Below are 21,234 nucleotides of genomic sequence, written 5' to 3' on the forward strand. Positions count from 1 at the left end.
ACGATAATTTTTGTTTTAAAAAATATTGAAAGTAACGCACGCATATTTTCTTTGAGCTACGCAATGATCACTTCCGATCAGTGGTTTAGAAAGATTAGTGAAGTATGTAGGCTATGTAGGCCACTTCTGACTTTAAAAAAAGAAATTTCACAACTTTTTAAAATACATTCTGACACACGATTACATGTGACAGTTTCACAACATTCTAAAGTAAGTTAAACTACATAGCAAGTTGCACTGTGTATAGTTCAAACAGAACCCCTATTCAGCAGACAGTGACAATGTCCCTTTAGAGCAGGCCTGTCCATGAATTGGCTCCCGGAGCCGAAGCGTGAGAGAGCACGAGCAGAGATAAGAACAGGTGAACACAGCTTCGCCCCTTCCACTACATCCGATAAGTGTTGCCAACCACACATGATGGCAAAAACCCTACGGCCAAGCCTGGTCAGAAATTCGCACGATGTTGAAGCATTGAGCAGACACAAGCGTGAAATGTGCAGGTGTACTCTCCCCCTCCCCATTTCGAAAGCAGTGACGCGAAAACACTGCAGGATTTTTTTTTTTTTTTTTTTTTGGTCGAGGAAGACGCATGATAGAGCTTACAGTTAGCGTTGAAGTAACTAACAAATGAACCAGGAAGAAAGAAAGAAAGAAACTAATATTAAACATGTCAGCTTACACACGTAACAACGACTGCAAAAATCGGAAACGAATTGTTTCAGACCTTTTTAGCTTGCTTACACAATTCGTGACGTTGTATTACATTAGCACTCGGTCTGTAACTTGCCACTCGCTTCACGTTTGCTAAGTTGTAAACGCCTTTCGTTCCTAGATTGATAGCAGAACGACGGGAGATTGAAAATAATAATAATAATAATAATAATAATAATAATAATAATAATAATAATAATAAAAATAATAATAATAGTAGTAGTAATAGTAATAATAATAATAATGCGTATTATTATTATTATTATTATTATTATTATTATTATTATTATTATTAGCAGTAGTAGTAGTAGTAGTAGTAGTATTCGGACCAAAGAGGGATGAAAATGGGGATTGGAGGAAATTCATAATGAGGAATTGCATAGTTTATACCGCTTACCTAACATTGTTAGGGTCATTAAATGTAGAAGGCTCAGGTGGGCAGGCCATGTAGCCATAATGGAAGAAATTAGAAACGCTTTCATAATTTTAACTGAAAACCCAATTGGAAGAAGACCACTAGGAAGACCTAGGCGTAGATGGGAAGACAATATTAAGATGGATCTTGCAGAAATAAGAGTACAGAATAGAAACTGGATCCAGTTTGTTAAGGACAGTTGAAATGAAATGAAATCTTTGAGTTTTACGTCCCACGGTTATGTCGGTTAGGCTAAAGGAGACGGTGGTGATGAGTGAAATGGTGGAATGAAGAAAGTGGGAGGAAACGAGAGAACCCCGAGAAAACCCACGCACACGGTGTTTGTCCACCACAAAGTTCACTTGGCGGGGGCTGGGATCGAACCCGGGACCTCAAGCAACAGAGGTGAACGCTCTACCACTGATCCACCGCGGCCCCCAGGACAGAAATTAGTGGAAATATTTTGTAAACGCGGCATTGAACCTTAGGTTCCATAGGGCATATAGTTAGTTAGTTATTATTATCTAAAAGAAATGTTCAAATGTTGTTAAGAGACAATTACACAGAAGAACTGATTTCCGACCAAACACTAATTTTCCAGAAGGAAATTCCAGTGCAGTCCAGCCCACTTTAAGCGTTATCCGTGCAAGCCACGTTTCATGTTCAAGACATTGGAAATAATTGTTCGTATCATTCACTTGGAACGTTTCCTTCCGATTTTACGCTGTTACAGTAGGCCTACAACACTGAGACTTTCAAATCAGTCAGTAACTATCAAAGAAAGACAAGCGTGTAGCTTCAGTCGTTGATATGATTTATCATTCTTTTTCACTTTTAACAAGACACCGGCAAGCAACCAGCCAGGGACAATATATTTTTCGTTATTAAAATGACACTCCTTGTTAAAAAAACACACACACTAATGGTAGTCACTAATGGTCAAACTTAAAAATGGAAAATCTGGCTCTCTTAATATTTTGTTTGATTCTTTGCGATCAAAGTAACTTTAAAAGTGGAGTAAGAAATATTATTCTTCCTATTGATAGAGTAATAGTGGCTTCTAATCTCCACAACCAACCCCTTGCTAAGCCTATTCGTACACACATACATTTATAAGCTAATTTTCTGGAGATAATACTTAAATAATTACAAACAAGTGCTACAGTATTTTTTTTTATTTATTTTTTTGTATCAACAGATTCTCTCTTTTCCTAAAAAGCGAAACAACATAATATAACAAACCCACACTCGGATTAAGAACTTGATTATATATATATATATATATATATATATATATATATATATATATATATATATATATATATATATATATATATTGAAAACCGGTTTTCCATTGGGCAAACTAGCAAATTTTTATAAATGTAAGCGTTGGTTTGGTTCCACCACATCCTTCTTTAACAAAAGGAAAGAAAAAAGAAGAAAAAGAACGTACATAGTTTATCATTTGATTGCTGTTACAAGTTTGTGTTGTCTATAGTTAACGGTTACCACATTGTAAAAAACACTTTACACTAAATGGCAATCAGTTACCATACATACTTTTTTTTTTAATTTTATTTGGTAGGCTAGTGATTACCGCCAAGGTTGACAACACTTCCGCTCCTCGAACGACGAAACCCGAAGATGCACGAAGCACGAACAATGGTATTTGCTCGTAGAATGCTCGTGAGCGTTCACGAGGAGAATTTCCACTATCTGCTCGCCGTGGCCAGAGCTGCTTTAGAGAATGCAGATAATAACTTAAGATGATAGATAAGTAGATATAAAGTATTTTTTCGCAATTTTTCGATTTTTTCGTATTGTGAGTCTGGTAACGCTGGGCTGTAGTCAATCGAGTTTGAATAGCTCGAATTTTCGATTACAACTAAAAGTAAATAAATAAATAAATTTTCGACGAGAAAACATTCGATAAAGCAAGGTATTATTATTTTTTTGAATATCAGAAAAATAATGCTGGACAACAGATATTTCGAACGTACTAAACGAAACTTAATACATATTTTTGGAATAATATAGTAAATGAAAATATAAATTTGTTTTGGTAATAAAAGAATGTACTTTGGCTATCGATTTCACAAAATCGGGGGATCTAGATGGCATCTGTTATCGTATTACTAACATTTCAATAAAGATATAGCAAAATTTAAGTAGTATATTAAAAATATGGGCATTTATTCCGAAGTTGGGCGTCCGCTTTCACCATGTTTTTTCGCTGTTATCTCCTTTGCACACTTTCTGCAATTTGTTATTAGGTTCATTAATCCGTGCTCTTCACAAACTTTTAAAAGATTTTGCTTGTTATCAACATATTGCTTCACAAATTTTAAAACTGTTACTACATTGCCTTTGTACATTCGCCATGTTGATAACATAAGTGTTTGTTTCTTTCCCACAATGCAACTGTTCGGTTACCTTGCGCCAAGTAGTTCCCTCCGCTCGCTGTATAGTCCCATGTTTATAGCTGCTTATATATAACAAATAAACAGATTTTTCGAGACTCTCATATATTATCAAGCACACAAACGATCAAATTATTCATATCTTGCCTGTAAATTTTAAAAATTTTGCTGGAAATGGACGCCCAACTTTGGAACTTAACCCAGTATTTTTGTTAAATCGAAAAGTAGACGTGAATTAAAATCTTTTATGAATCTAATTATTATATCGGTGGATGTTGAAAATAAGCATATATATGGATGTTAGGGCTAATATGACCTCCTCTTGAAAGATGAGCCATGGAAATCAATTTGTGTTTATAGAATGCCGTAAAGTTGTGTTTGTATAATAAAAATTTTCTGTGCAGATAAAGAATATGGGAGCACTATATAAAATTATTTCACATTATTTTCCGTGCTTTCAATACATGATGATATATACTAGTTTTTCTCTTGGCACATACGTAAATAATTGTTTAGAGATATGCCTAATATGCCTGCAGCTTCATATGCCACCTGAATTAAAAATTATTATCGGTGAAATTTTTTAAAAAATTCTATAGATACCGATTTTTATAATACATTGTAGATGTTTAGCTGCAATTTGCAGACATACTGGTATAGTTTGGTTTTAGTAGGAGGGAAGAGGTGGGAAGGATCGTATGGTTCAACAATGCAGAAAATCAGTAGTTGTGGATCAATGATAAGCAGTAAAATCATTCTTCGTAGTTCTGTTTTTAAGAGCAGCTTGAAACTTTTCAGAACTGTGTTTATTACTTCTATTTTAAGTTTATGTTTGGGCCACTGCGGCTCGGTGGTAAAATGTTCACTTCCGGTGCATTGGTCCCTGGTTCGATCTCAGCTTTGCCAAGTGGACGCTGTCGTGGACAAACACCATGTGTGTTGGTTTTTTCGTGTTCCGCTATCTTCCTTCCTCCATTCCATTTATTTCTCATCTTCACAGTCTCCTTTAGCCTGCACGGCATAACCATAGCACGAAAATCTGAAAGATTTAATTTTTATGCTTAAATCTATCTTAATGGTAATGGTACTAATTAAGAAAAGACACAGGAGGACACTTGCACACACTATTTATAATCAAATGTTCATGATGCGACCTAAGCTCAGATTCATGTTAGTCTGTAACTAGAGTCAATGCCCTACCTCTAAGCTACTACATTTCCTTTGACATTTTTCTCGCCACTATCTTCAGCATAAAATAGGTTGCATATTTGTTGTTAGTAAAGGATATTGAAGGTTGCATATTTGTTGTGATAAAAACCTGCTTTCTGAGATCGTTTCTACGGGTATCGGACGAGTTACGTAGGAATCAAACCTGCGAGCTACCAGACCTCTGACCCAGATATGACCCAGTGTCTCCTCACCAAATCTATAATTTTCTTTCTCTCTTGTGTGCGTTTGTATGTGTGTGTGTGTGTGTGTGTGTGTGTGTGTGTGTGTGTGTGTGTGTGTGTGTGTGTGTGTGTGTGTGTCAAAACATTGCACTGAAAGTTAACTACAAGGTCTATTTGAGAATAAACTTATGAGAATCACATAAAAGAAAAGTAAGGTATTTTTGTTATGTGATATCGTCAAAATTTATCGACCGAGCCTATAAAACTTGTGTAGAACATAAGAGATGCCATTGTGTTCAAATAATATTTTTAGGGCTCGTAGCCAGTCACTTCCTTTTAACCAAAAGTTACTTTTTTTAAAGTTTGTCACTAAAAGTTACTTTTTTTCATGTTTGTCACTAAAAGTTACTTTTTTAGTGGGTAAAAAGTCATTTTTTCGTGTGATTTATATTTTGCTTTGGCAGTTTTCTAAAAAAATATAAAAATAAATGGAAAAAGGCAGAAACTTGTTACTTATTACTCTTCTGAAATCTTAAGTATTTGCTGCCATGTACAGCTGTGCTGCCACATGTGAATCAAGTCAGCTTTACTCTCACTTCAGCCTTTTATTCTTTCTAAAGCACAATGGGTGGTTGGTGGGTGCTTAAGCTCTCAAGGTGGGTTTGAGAGCCCTTCTGTGTATATTCTTTCTTCTAGGATCGTGCAAAGTATGTAATTAGTAATGAACCTCTAAACACACGTAAACTAATTCTTTTATTAGCTGACGAACTGAAGTAAAATAGTTGTTAATGTTAACATGTTAAAATATGTCGTATTTTAGCTATGATCCAGTCGGCTCTATTTTGGTTGAAAAAAAAATAATGTAAAATTCAATTTATGCCCAAGTTTGACATCAAGGTTTAAAGTTACTTTTTGATGAGATTTTGGTAACTTTTTCGTGTGGTTTTGGTCACTTTTCAACTATTTAAAAGAGACCAGACCACTATGAGCTCTGTATTTTGTTAAACCTATCTAAAATAACTGCATTATAATATATCGGTATGAGAAGACGATAAGACATGGCACTTTAAGAAATGTCACACCGGGAATCGAACAAGTGAATATTCGAACGCGAGAAGTGAATATCATTAATACATTATGAAATTGTGTAGTAATGCTTATAGACGATATTTCAGCTGTTTTCACTAGCTCACTAAGTCTCTAAATTTAAGACGCGAGACCCAAACAAGGGTGAGCCAAACGACGACTCATCCTCTGGATTCTTGAATAATACGTGTATTAGTATTAGTTTCGTTACGTCACGAGAAATTTCTCGTTTCATCCAGAAATCGAGACGAGAAATTGTGAATTCGAGAGGAAACGAGAAATTGTGAATTCGAGATGAGACGAGAAATTGTGAATTCGAGAGGAAACGAGAAATTGTGAATTCGAGATGAGACGAGAAATTGTGAATTCGAGATGAGACGAGAAATTGTGAATTCGAGATGAGACGAGAAATTGTGAGTTCGAGATGACACGAGAAATTGTGAGTTCGAGATGACACGAGAAATTGTGAGTTCGAGATGAGACGAGAAATTGTGAGTTCGAGATGAGACGAGAAATTGTGAATTCGAGATGAGACGAGAAATTGTGAATTCGAGATGAAACGATAAATTGTGAATTCGAGATGACACGAGAAATTCTGAATTCGAGATGAGCTCCTCCGTGGCTAAGCGGTTAGCGTACGCGCCTTTGGCGTGGGAGACCCGGGTTCGATTCCCGGTGGGAGCTCATGTGGTTCGGATTCCACGTTAATCAGTAGGTCCACGTCTCATATAGCCTCGCTGCTGAAAGGGACGCTAAACTAAAATCAACTCAACTCTGAATTCGAGATGACACGAGAAATTGTGAATTCGAGATGACACGAGAAATTGTGAATTCGAGATGACACGAGAAATTGTGAATTCGAGATGACACGAGAAATTGTGAATTCGAGATGAGACGAGAAATTGTGAGTTCGAGATGAGACGAGAAATTGTGAATTCGAGATGAGACGAGAAATTGTGAATTCGAGATGAAACGATAAATTGTGAATTCGAGATGACACGAGAAATTCTGAATTCGAGATGAGCTCCTCCGTGGCTAAGCGGTTAGCGTACGCGCCTTTGGCGTGGGAGACCCGGGTTCGATTCCCGGTGGGAGCTCATGTGGTTCGGATTCCACGTTAATCAGTAGGTCCACGTCTCATATAGCCTCGCTGCTGAAAGGGACGCTAAACTAAAATCAACTCAACTCTGAATTCGAGATGACACGAGAAATTGTGAATTCGAGATGACACGAGAAATTGTGAATTCGAGATGACACGAGAAATTGTGAATTCGAGATGAGACGAGAAATTGTGAATTCGAGATGAGACGAGAAATTTCAGGAATGTTGTGGGCAACACTAGTTTACTCAAATCTCAGATCTCAAACACTGTTTTAGTGTTGCATGATTAAACTATAAATAGATAAAGAGATTGTATAATCATAATGAAGATATCAGCGTTTAAAGCTATGGAAGTCACTACACAATGAATATTTCACAATAATAAGTATGGTTTAATGGTTGTATGACATCTGTCGCGAGATTTCCGTGATATGGTTGGACTGATAACTTCTGAATGAAATTAACGGGACAGACTACTAAATATTTTTAAAAGCTAACAATTTTTCATTTGCCCGTTTTTCATAAGTGAAAAGAAATAATGAAATGTAACTTACCACAATAATAGATAATGTTATTATACACCCGAAAATATGAATCCGAACAATTTTCAGTGTTGCCATCCATAGAAATTACAGTGCGACCAGAATATGAATTACTCAAAAATCTAGCTTGAGGCAGCGACTAAAAAATTGAACTCAACGGTAATTGATAGCTTATCATGTTGTCTTAGTTCCTTGTTAACTACATTTTAAATAATATTTGTATTTATTTTGTAATAACTTATTTATTTTGTAATAAATTATGTAAGTTATTACAAAATAAATACAAGTGTGATTTAAAAAATAGTTAACAAGGAACCAAGACAACATGATAAGTCATCAATTACCGTTTAGTTCATTTATCTAGCCGCTACCTTAACCCAGATTTTTGAGTAATTCATATTCTGGTCGCACTGTAATTTCTATGGATGGAAACTCTGAAAATTCTCCCGATTCGTATTTTCGGGTGTAGAATAACATTATCTATTATTGTGGTAATTTACGTTTCATTCTTTCTTTATAGATCATTATAGGTATCAGTGGAAAGCTTGCAATGTCAGCTAGAAAATAGTTGCATCATTTTGGAACATAGTCCCCATTACGGGAATCAAATTTACGCCAACGCGAAACAAGGTTTTTCATGCCATGGAGGAAGAATTGTGGTGGCTGCTGGCGCCACTATTGCAGTACTTCTGCTTTCACCTCTGCCTCGAAACTGTAGAATTGTCTCTTGAGGTGATCCTTAAGTTTGGGTAAGAGCCAAAAGTCGCAGGGTGCAAAATCCGACTATGGGCAGGATGAGGCAGAATGTCAACAACACTTTGCCAGCAGATGGCACAACTTTCAATTTCAATTTTTTGGTGGAGTAGAGGACGTGTGGCGGTACTTCATCCACTGATTCTTCGTTTCCAGGTCATAATTGTGTATCCACGAGTCGTCGCCGACTATGAATGTTCCTGGGCGCACAACCTTGCGCTATCAGAAATTTAATAACAGCCGCTGTTTCAACTGGACATCACCACTGAATCTTATGGATTGTTTCGTTATTCTGGAACGAGAAGAGATATGAAGGTGAAACAAGTGACATTCTATAGATTAAACATCAGTGTATTAATGATACATCGTTCAGGATGTTTGTACTACTGTTGGCCATGTAATATGCTTGGAGGCATTACTTACTGAATCACCCATATATAAATATCCTAAATTTGAGGTATTTTTTCTCGTGACCCCGTGGACGGATGTGTTTAAAAATAGTTTCATTGGTATTCGGTATCCTCAGATTTGTATAAAAAAAAACGCAATTCTGAATTTATCCATGTGTGGTCACTTTTTACCAGTAACATGAGAATTAGTTTTTTATCACTACAAAACGGAAGGAAGTTAAATACAGTTTCAGAAATCTATATACAAGAATCACATGTAGAAAGTCGTTAGCTTGTAGAAACTTTTTTTTTTTTTTAAAGGTTTAAGATCCATGTACTGACCAAAACCTACTGTTTGTTTGATCTTGATGGTCTTACATGAAACAATATACCAGCGCGGATATGGCGTTGGTGGTAATGACTTTTTCATTATATAGAACAATTATAGATTGATTGATTTGGAGTCCCGTTCAGTAGCAAAAATATACATGAAATTTAGTTTAGTCTAATGTGAGTTCCGAACTAGGTAAGTTTCCACTAGAAATTGAGACCCGAGTCCCCATGTAAAGATTTATACGCTAACCTAGGGTAAGCTCCTTCGTGGCTAAACGGTTAGCGTACGCGCCTTTGGCGTGGGAGACCTGGGTTCGATTCCTGGTGGGACTTCATGTGGTTCGGATTCCACGTTAATCAGTAGGGCCCCTTCTCACCTGGCCTCGCTGCTGAAAGGAACTCAAAATCAACTCAACCAACCTAGGGTAACCATGTCTGCCGTTTTAGCGGGGTGGTTCTTTTTGGATCAAAAGATCCAATATATTTCAAGCAAAAATTTTCCTGTAGATCTTATATCTCGAGAACTGCATGTGGTGTAGCCAAACCAAACTATCAGTTAACTCAGTATGATGTGCTTATTCCGTAAAAAATACGAAAACTCGATCTAAAGACCAAAATTTTGTGACGTGATTCACAAAATTCAATATACTTCATTCAATCAAACATTTTCTTGTACGCCCCATATTTTGAGAACTACATATAGTGTAGCCAAACGAAAACTTACAATTTACTTAGTATGATGTGGTTATTCCGAAAAAAAATCGATCTAGAGGCCGTTCAAAAATTTTGTGGCCCCTGATCCAAAAAATTCGATATATTTAATTCAATCAAACATTTTCTTGTTTACAAAGTCGACAGTATCCTGAGAAAAGTGCAAATGAGGTGCAAAATGTCCCTTTCTCTGTACAAAACATTTCGTTTTGTTTGTAGTTACATGGTACGTGTTTTTTTTTTTTTTTTAATAATAATATAATTGAGTCTTCGTTTGGAAAGATTAGAAAATTTTGCAAAATAATTTCGTATTTTTGTAGCAGATGGTTCCGTAGTAAATTCAATGTGCCACTATTCGTTAACTTGCTATACGTCGATAATCAGTGTTTGAAGTGGAAAAAAGGCAGAGACAGTATGTTTTATTAGGATTTTGACTCCACATACCAGTTATCTAAATGTTGAAATGCCGTGAGGGTATGTTGCCTAAAAAATTGCATTTCTATTTACATAATGACTGAAAACTATTGGAGAGCTTCTATGTAGTTAAGGGGGAAGTCTTGTTTGAGAGACTTTGATCCCTCGCCTACAATTTTCTGGGAAAACAAAATAAATATATATATATATATTCTCTTATGTTGGATTATAGAGAATTATACATGAACATTCTCAAAAACCAAGTTTTTATATTAACAATTTCCTGCGGGGAAACTCCCGCATCCCCACTCGACTGAGGGAAACCCAAACCCCGGAAGATCCGCCTCCACAGCAGACAACACTAAATCCGCCCATACTCAAAATAATGAAGAAACAATTCAATATATCAAAATATAAACTAGAACTTTTTCGAAAACAACACCTTTTAAAAACAAAAGGAAAGAAAAAGATAAAAATGTCGGTGTTGTCAACTTAGAAATTATTTCTACATAAGAAATATAATATTTTTACGTGCGAAGCTATTTGTCAATTACTATGTATAAAAATTGATTTATTAAACGTAGATAAAAATGGATTATTTAGTATCTACTCTCCAGTGACGGTATGTCTTGGTCACTGAAAAAACAGAGGCGGTATGCCTTCATCACTGAAAACCAGAGGCGGTATGGCATCCCACCGCATACCGTCTCACTTCGACTACTGTCGATAATCGATGATTACGGGTAGATTCGATACTTCCGGTTCTAGCCTTCTTTGTTTTCTTCACTATATCTAGATGGATTATCAAATTATGCCAGTTTACCAAGTGTCCAATTTTATATAAGATATTTTATATATATTTTATATATAATATTTAAATCGCCTACCCTCCGTTAACCATAACAAATGGGAAGAAAAAAAAACATTTACCGTGTTAAATAACTTCATTCACTGTTAAGCGCCGAGTTTATTGCTCTTTTTCCTTTGTAATTAATTACTTCTCTGCTAAGTACAGTATTTCTGTCATATTACGTAATATTACAGTATAACAGTCAGCACTTAGAAAATCGTACCAGTATTTTGAACATGCGGGTACCATCTTTAATTGACTTTTAAATGCAACACTTGATTACATAATTGATCATCTCAATCTCGCGCGTGCGCGCACTCCCCTACTTCATTGTTGTGATAGGTTGTTAACGTTTGTTGGTATGCTATCAACATTAAGAGAGAGAAAGTATTGCTTTGAATGAAAAAATTCCAATCAATTTGCATTTTTTCTTCTTTTTAGTACAGATTCTTAGGTTACAGATACCTCAAACAACAAAACTGTCTTATCGTTCTCAGATTCTTTTCAAGATGTTTTGTTCACTTATTTGGAGCTATGTCCGTTTCCTGAATATAGAACCTACGAGGATGCGGGGAGGGGGCACACGAGCTCCAGGGGCGTAATATATATATATATATATATATATAGAGAGAGAGAGAGAGAGAGAGAGAGAGAGAGAGTAAGGCGCAGAATATATAGCAAGTAGGAGCACATAACTAAGGGTTGCGGAAGGGAGGCTGAAGCTTCAAACTATGCCACTGCCTAATATGCAAATTTTCTGAGTTTTCCAGTTTCTTTCTGCTAGACGTGTTTTTTATTTGAATTCTTTAGTATTATAAAATTGGCTATTTACCATTACCTTCGTTAATTACACCATAAATTTTACTTGAATATATGCAATGAAATTTTATTGAATACAACTCTGGTCATACATGGACACAAACTTGTTTTCGTGGTAAAATATGACATTTAGTGTCAAATATAATTTATAACGTATAGGTAAACTTTATTTCCAAAATATTGCCTTTTGGATTTATGGATTTAATAAATTAATTATACTTTCATTAAATGAAGAAAAACAATGCAGTGTTACCTATACAACACAGAATAATTTTGTCACTTTTTTCATAATGTTAAAATATTAATGTACAGTACTTAAATGCAGTTGCGTTAAGAAAAAAGAAATCTTAGTTTATAAATTGTACACAAGATATGTATATCGCAAACAGTAACTCTTGCCGCAAACTTTCCTGCGTAAGTCAATTAGCTAGATTCAAAGTTGGTTGCTACAGTACAAGCATTTCGGCAAGAAAATTAATCAACATTAAAGGCAAGTTTACATAACATTTATTACTTATTATTTATCAACGATCTTCCAGATCATAGACACAACAGAGAAAAATTATTGTTCGCTGATCATTCAAAATATACTAAGGGTAGGGACATGCCGAAGATACCTCGCGATCGAGGTCAAGGTTTAAGTCGCGGTCGCACCCTTGATACTGGCACAATCCCATGTATTCAAATGAGTAAGCGCATGCCGAAGATCTACGCTACACCGCGGGCTAGAAGTCGACGCGAGGGTGAATTAGTGTTCGCGATTATGAACAACTGAGTTTTTTTTTACATCGATGTTCAGCGGAAGCATCGCTGTGGCTCGTGTTCTCATTGGCTCTCCCTGAAGCGTTACACGGAATAAAGTCTTCATTTGTTTAGAATTTCGTCTGCAGAGGATTGTGTGTGTCTATACTAGAGAGGTTTTGTTGCACTATTATATTTGATTATGAAAGACATATTAATAGAACTAATGAGGAATGTTTCAGCAATATGGAATAAGAAACAAACAACATCATAATAGGCACGTTTCAAATAGAGAATGGAAGGAAATAGCAACTGAAATGGGAATGTCAGATAAGTTATTTATTTGAGAATTATACTGAAGCTTATTATTATATAAGGCAAGTGGCGGTCACTGGGAGGGGGCTTTCGGGCTGAAGTTCGTAAATTGTAGAATTTTTAAAGAAAAAAGAAGCTACTGTTAATCATATCTATGCTTAAAAACTCCACGACCCCCCTCCCCAATTCCGAGATTAATAAGAAGGATTTCTTTTAAATTCGTTCTTGATATAAGGCAAAGAAATACCTGTAAAGACAGGCATGTATCCATAGGGAGGAAACGTCGTATAATGGAATAGAAGTGCCGAAACTTCATTTGCTGCAGTTAATACACCCTCCGCCTCGAAACCTGAAGACATACCTGATTTATTTATTTATTTATTTATTTATTCAATTTTAGTGGGAAACGATTTCTCGCCTGAGTGCTGAAAGAGGGCATTTTCTTCACAGAAAATTGAATAAAAGGTAAAAGTCTTTGATTTAGAATATTGATATAGATAAACAAGAGATGAGACTCAAATATTTTTGCTGGGGCGCGGTGACTCAATGGTAGAGCGTTCACCTCCGGTGCTTGGGGTTCGATCCCAGCTCGCGCCGTGTGGACTTTGTGGTGGACAAACACCGTGCTCGTGGGTTTCCTCGGGGTTCTCCCGTTTCTCATCGTCTCGCGTCCATCTCTATTTATAAACTGGTCCTTTCAATTTCAAAATGTGGTTTCGCTGTGATTTTTATGCACTGACGGAATAATTTCACATGCGTCACAGCAATGTTTCTCCTTAAACTGAAAACTTAACAACGAAGGTACGAGCTCCTCGCTATGAGCGCTCTTCATCCATCGCGACCTAGACATCGAGGTAGCGACCGCGACTTAAACCTTGACCTCGATCGCGAGGTATCTTCGGCATGTCCCTACCCTAAGATAAAATCTGTACATGATTGTCTTGATTTACAACACAACTTAGAGAGTGTTGCGAACTGGTCTTGAGTTAATAAATTTGGAGTAAATATACACAAATGTAACGTATTATCATTCAGTAGAAACAAAAAAGTACCCTTGAATATAAGCTTACAAGGGACGTATGGAAACCGTGACAGCTAAATATTTGTGAAAATTGGTACACCGACTAATTATGGATCGCTAATCATCGTGGTGATAGTCACTCGGTGCGGAAATGCCTTGTTTATCCGCTACGTATAATACAGCGTGATTCAAAATGATGTGAACGATTACAACTCCTTATAACTTTTTTTTATTAATCATCCAAATAGCTTCAAATTTTACAGTTAAACGCTAAAACTCTCCAAGTTTTTATGATAAAATGAAAATAGTACATCACAAATGTTCTATGAAATGAAATAAAATCTTTGAGTTTTACGTCCCATGCTTATGCCGGTTAGGCTAAAGGAGACAATGATGATGAGTGATGAATGAAAATAGTGGAATGAAGAAAGTGGGAGGAAACGGGAGAACCCCGAGAAAACCCACGCACACGGTGTTTGTCTACCACAAAGTTCACTTGGCGGGGGCCACAAATGTTCTATGTGGACCCCCTTTGTTACCCTGTATGCATCTATTCGGTATTCCAATTCCGCCCAGACCCGTTTCAACATGTTTACATCAACAGTTTACACTGCAACAGTGATGCGCTCTTTCAGTTCATTCACATCTTGGAGTAGAGAGGGTTTGTAGACAATGTATTTTAGATGTCCCCACAGAAAAAATCTCAGGGGGTTAAGTCCGGTGATCTTGGTGGCCAACGTAGAAGCTGATGATCATTTTTACCTGACCGCCTAATCCAGCGGTGTGGCAGTCTCTTGTTGAGGAAATTTCTGACATTGTGATGAAAGTGACATGGAGCTCCATCCAATGATAGATGAAGTTTGCACTGTCATGTTCGAGCTGTGGCATAAGCCACGTAGTAAGCATTTATAGAAATGTTTGTCCAGTCACAGTTCCTTCGTCAAAGAAGTACGGACCATAAGCTTTTGAAGATGAAATTGCACAAAACACATTCGTCTTCGGTGAATCACGCACAATTTCACAGATTTGGTGAGGTTTCTCAGTTCCTCAAATGCGAACATTTTGTTTATTCACTCTTCCTGTCACATGCAACATAGCCTCATCACTGAAACAAAGCTTGCCCAAATAATCATCAACACTGCACAACTCTTGAAATGACTCACAAAAAATCTTGCGACACGTGTGATCATTAGGTGTTAAGTGTTGCTCGATACGGATACATATTTTAAATGTTTACGCACTACACGCCAAACAGTTGTTTGTGGCATTTGAAGCTCTTTGCTAACTCTCCTTGTTGACTTTTGTGGGCTGCGTTGAAAACTTCTTCGAACCCTTTCCACATCTGTCTCAGAAGTGGACGGTCTATCGAGCGATTTTTCTTTACAAATGCATCCCGTTCTGTTGAATTTGTCATACCACTTACGTATGGAGTTCTTTGATGGTGGATCTTTATGAATTTTTGTGCGGAACTCGCGTTGAACACTAACAACAGACCGACAAACGTGAAACTGTAAAACGGAATATGCTCTCTCTGCACCACACGCAGCCATCTTGGAACTAATCACTCTGCCACCTAGCGGATAAATTTTAAACTACTACGCTCGTTCCAAACAAAACTTGAGGATAATATTGAAAGTATATCCATAGACATTTCATTGTTGATAAAGTATTATCACTTATAGAATGTTTCCTTATCGTTCACATTATTTTGAATCACGCCGTACAGTATATATACCAAGCAGTGATCGGGGCGAGGCTGTGCCGACTTATACACCAAAAACGCCGGGAAAAGATAAAAAATGGAAAATGTGTGCGAGTAACCTGATACGTACGGGAGGGGGACGTGTGGCTAAGAACACGGCAGTAGTGTCACAAGCAGTGTTGCCATCCCAACACAAACTTATAGTTTTTCAAATTGAACGTAATTATACAGTATAATTTACGATATTAAAACAATTGGCATAAAACGTGGAAGAAAATAAGCAAACAGGTGGGTTTTCAGTGTTGCCAAATAAGGGAGATGTGAGGCTCTATAGTTGAGAAATTATGGAGTCCGTACAATGAAACGAACAAATGTGCAACAACAAGACTGCAGAAGGCACAAATGTACAATAAGACGGAAACCACAGCATCCAGTGACTAACGGGTTTCATACGTCATATTGAGTGTGCGGCTAGGGTGAGAAATGTATGTATTTTGCCATACTATTTATGGCTTTTCTGTTGTATGTATTGGTGTATTATGCTAAAAATATTTTGCGTTTGTGTATTACACGTAACCTGAGTGCAGTGTGTTTCATCTTCATCGTTGTCTCGCATGCTAACGTTTCCTATACTCTCGACTGACATTAATCTTTGCGAATCGATTCTGACATATTTTCTTGCCACAGATTTGTTACCTTTCGTGAAACAGCTTTTCTGTAGTCTTTACAGGAGCTACGCCGTCGTTTCAGTGGTTTGGAAGGCATTCAAGATTTTATGCAGTGTTGCAACCCCAAAACAGTTCGTTTTATAGCTCTCGGGAACGGTTTGAGATATAGTTTCCACACAAACACTATTGGAATTGCTGCGCTACAGGAAGAATTGCTGTTTACATTTGCACATTATGTCACATGGGACTACTTCTTTGTACGGTTATTCTAACATATGCTCTTTTTGGGTGAATCCTTTATCAAGCCCGTTAGCCACTGGGTGCTGTGCATGATGTAGTTTACTCTCCACTGTATATTTGTTCCTTCTACAGTCTTGTTGTTGTTGTTGTACCTTTGTTCGTTTCTCTGTACAGACCCCTTAATTTCTCCAATTTAGTGAATCGTATCTCCCTTATTTGGCAATACTTATAACCCATCTTTTGCTTTTCTTTCACGTATTATGCCAATTGTTATAATGCCATAAAACGGTATACGTTCTATTTGAAAAACTACAAGTTTGTATTGGGATGGCAACACTACTTGTGTGACACTACTGTCATGTTCTTGGTCACGTGTCCCTCTCCCGTAGGTATCAGATTATACTTGCATGGATTTTTTTTTTTTACTTTCTGACTTTTCCCGGCGTTTTAGGATATAATTTGGTACAGCCTCACCCGATCACTTATTTGGTATATGTATTATACGTAGCGGGCAAACAAGTCATTTCCGCACCGAGTGACTATCTTCACGATGATTAGCGATCCGCAATTAGTCGGTGTACCGATTTTCATAAACATCTAACTATCACGCTTCGCATACATCCCTTGTTAGTAATACTTCTATAAGAAGACCTAATGCAATTAAAGATCTAGGTGTCACATTTGACCCTAAATTAACGTTCATTAAACACGCATGTTACGCATGATGCGTTTAAATTATTAGAATGCATAATTAGAAGTGGTAAGGGCTTCAGAAATATTGAAACACTCTTGAAAATGTATTATTCATATATACGCACCAAGATGGAATATGCTGCCGTAATTTGGAACCCCTCACAACAAAAGTATCGCCAACAAGTTGAAAGAGTTCAATCAAATTTCTAAGATATTTGATAAACAAAATAACTGGAATTTATCGCTCATTTGAAAGTTATAGTACACTGATAGACAATTTTAATATTTACTCATTAGAACAAGAGCGTAATATTGCTGATCGGGTATTACACCAAAAATTAGTTCAAATTGAATTCGGTCGTTCAAACTTTTTATCTTCATTATACTTCCATGTTCCTTCACTTAAAACTAGAATTAATAATACAAGTCTTTTTCATTGCAAAAAAGGCTAGAACCAACATAACGCTGAAGTCACTAATCTGGAAAACATGTTCTTTTTATAACAAATTGTCAGAAACATGATGAAATTTATATATGTACAATGTAGAGACCTGCACGGGCCGGGCCTGGCCCGGCCGACTCTATGATTTCTTTGGGCCGGACCGGGCCGGGCTTGGGCGGGCCGACACTGATTTCTCTTCAAATCGGGCCGGGCTGGGGCCGATTAATTGCAATTCTTTAATAGAATAATTAGAATAAAGGCAAACGTTGAAGAAGTGTGCCCGTGAAAATAGTTACAAAATGAAACTTCTAAAATTTATCGAGCCCGGGCCAAGCTTGGGCCAAGAATTTTAAAAAACTTATCGGGCCGGGCTGGGCTCGGGCCGAAAATCTCCAAAACTTTTCGGGCCCGGGCTGGGCCTACGTATATTCGGACTGGATTGGGCTCGGGCCGAAAAATTCGGCCCGTGCAGGTCTCTAGTACAATGTCCTGTAAAGCACTGACAAAAAACTGTTGTAAAATGAATTAATAATATTTCAACACACTAATTGGGCATATGCCTGTCGTGTTGATAAATAAATAAATAACATTTCTAAGTTCAGTAAGTACCACTTTTAACACCGAATAATTAATTAAAATAACGTTATTTTGAAAGACTAAATTATATTCTTGTTTTCCTTTTCTGTTATTCAGTTTTGTGTAATACTGTAGAGAAGCAGAAACCGAGGATTTCTGGAAGCATTCTTTGAGAACATTTATTATAAACGTTAAAAAGGTTTTTCAAGGATATTTTCCCTTGCAACAGTAAATTTTTGTACCATGTGACAGCCTTGATACTTCACTATTTTTGCTTCTTTTCCTTCTTTCCTTGCGGAGGAAAAAAGATAAGAAGTTATGCCTGAGTGCTCTAACAATGTCTTCTTCTGGTTGACTGTAGTTTACAACAAATTAAAATGGAAGGGGCAAAGAGAGAAGACTAGAGGATAAATGAAAGAATTATTGTCCAGAGACACATTAATGAATTTAAGAAATGTAACTTTATATTATTGATGACAATATAAAGAATAATTAATTCAAGAAGTGAAATAATAAGAGCATAAAGAGTAATTGAGGATTTAGTAACTTAATTAGTAGATGAGACTTAAGGTTCTTTCTTTTAAACACTTTCTAAAAAAAGTCACAGAATACAAGTGTTATTTTTCTTGTTTACTTTATGGCTGCATGTGGATGCAATGTGGCATTAAATCAAGGCACGGTTTTTCTGATCTGTGTAAAATACAAAAATTATTGTATAACTATTTCAACTTCATTTTATAGTCATCCAATCCACAGGCATTGAGCATAAAAAGGCGAGGCAAAATTAAATGAAACTAATGCATGTTACTGTTTACAATAACGATGAGTTATTCCTAAATTTCGATCTTCCATCCTTAAAGAAATAGTTTAGCGCTTGATTTTTGAGAGAGCTTCCTCGTGGCTAAGCGGTTAGCGTACGCGCCTTTAGCTTGGGAGACCCGGGTTCGATTCCTGGTGGGAGCTCATGTGGTTCGGATTACACGTTAACCAGTAGGTCCACATCTCATATAGCCTCGCTGCTGAACGGGGCGTTAAACTCAAAATCAACTCACCTCATTGATTTTTCAGAATCCTACATAATTAAGTCATTTCATAAACCATTTCCGCACTAGCATGCAATTTCCAACATCAAAGACTTCTAGCCAAATTTTGACGATTAACACTGATTTTGTGCTTGCTGATGACTCATTGTGTCTATTTTTGGGCCCTACAATCTTTTGCTTGCGTGGCTCATATATATATAATATCCAGTGACGTATTTATTTATTTATTTATGACTTCTTTTACGTGGCGAAGTTAAGGCTCTGCAGCCTTCTCCGAGCACTTAACGACGTGCATACATTAGATATATTAAAAACAAAAACAATATATAGAAAATATTAACAATTACAAAAGAAGAGTATTGAACCATATAAAAAAAGAATATACTACTTAAGTTAAAAAAATGGTTAAGCAAAGAAAACTTGAAAAATAATATACAATAGAGGAAACAAAAATAACATGGAGAAACCTAAAATTGCTTATTGCATATAGCGGTACTAGAAGTATGAATATATAAGATGTACAAATTAACATAGGTTGCCTATTGGTTGTGTGTTCATATGTGGGTTATTAATAATCTGGTAAAACGAAGATGCCTCATGTGCTACCAGTATCCATATCTTTACTTAAGAGAAGGGAATTTACAGATTTTTAAAATTTGGCAACTGTGGAAACGTTGTATATTAATTGAGGTAAACTGTTCCAGAGACGTGTAGTACTTACTGTGAAGGATTTTGAGTATGAACCAGAATTGTGACTGGGTATGGAGAGCAAGAAATTATCTTGTGATCTTGTGCTTCTAGTATGAAAGTCTGATAAATATAAAAATCTACGGGCTAGATACGATGGTTCTGACGTAGTAAGTATTTTGTACAATAGGGTAAGATTATGTAAATTTCTTCTTCCAACTTACCTAATATTCTAATTTTTGTATTCAAGCATTAATTTACAAAACTTACCTAATGTACTTGTTTTTGTAAACAGAAAATAGTAGCTCCATTTCTGGTTTTGCTAGAGGGGCATGGATGCCCACTGACAAGGTTTTTTTTTAAAATTATTATTATCATTATTAATATACAATTTATAAACAAGCACATTGATTTCTCAAACTCAGGGATTGTCAGCCCTGACAGAAACTAGTACACTATAAATATACCACATTGACTTGACACCTAGTCTTCCGTTTCAGGCGCTGCTATCGGCTGAAGGAATTCCACTCTCTTTCGCCAAGGCTCTCTCGCCTAGCAGCTGCTGAACCCTTATTGGCTCAACGCGTGGGTGTGTCGGGGTGTGAGCTTTAGTTCGCATTTTTGCCACGGCTCAAGACAATTTGGCAGCATAATAGTTAAATTTCCTCCTAAGCGATAAAAAAAAAATAATAATTTTTATGTATGTGAATTCTTTCTAGAGACGCTATTGAATGTATCAAAACGACTGAAATATTTTCATTCTGATGTGTTTCTTTTCTTTCTTTTCAGCAGAGCTATTCCACGCGGAAAAGTGAATCCCTTATACATAGATGTGTGTGTATATTGCTTTTGGTGGTCCTTCATAATCGTAAGTACAATATTTGATATCTATCTATATATTACTTATATATATATATATATATATATATATATATATATATATATATATATATATATATATATATATATATATATATATATATATATATATATATATATATATATATATATATCACTTTAGACCTGTAACACATTGCAGATGATTTAGGATTGGCGCAAAATGTTACATTAGAGATATGAAATGAAAATAAACATTTTCAGCTTAATGTTCCACGTTATGCCTTTTAGGCCAAGGGAGACAAATGATTAAGCCAAGTGAATGATGATGGAA

At 36.3% G+C, this 21,234-nt stretch overlaps 1 protein-coding gene across 4 annotated transcripts in view; it reads left to right on the top strand.

Annotated features, from left to right (window-relative positions):
• Window positions 1–21,234, top strand: part of LOC145670240 (growth arrest-specific protein 2-like) — a 370,305-nt gene that overhangs the window by 71,872 nt on the left and 277,199 nt on the right. For 3 of the 4 annotated variants that reach the window (XM_081738641.1, XM_081738636.1, XM_081738640.1), the window contains exon 2: window positions 20,853–20,931. The gene's annotated coding sequence lies outside the window, so the exon portion shown is untranslated. The remainder of the gene's footprint in view (window positions 1–20,852; window positions 20,932–21,234) is intronic. The other variant, XM_081738637.1, reaches the window with a different exon arrangement.

The sequence above is a fragment of the Thermobia domestica genome, chromosome 14, assembly GCF_964235325.1.
Source record: "Thermobia domestica chromosome 14, izTheDome1.hap1.1, whole genome shotgun sequence".
NCBI lineage: Eukaryota > Metazoa > Arthropoda > Insecta > Zygentoma > Lepismatidae > Thermobia > Thermobia domestica.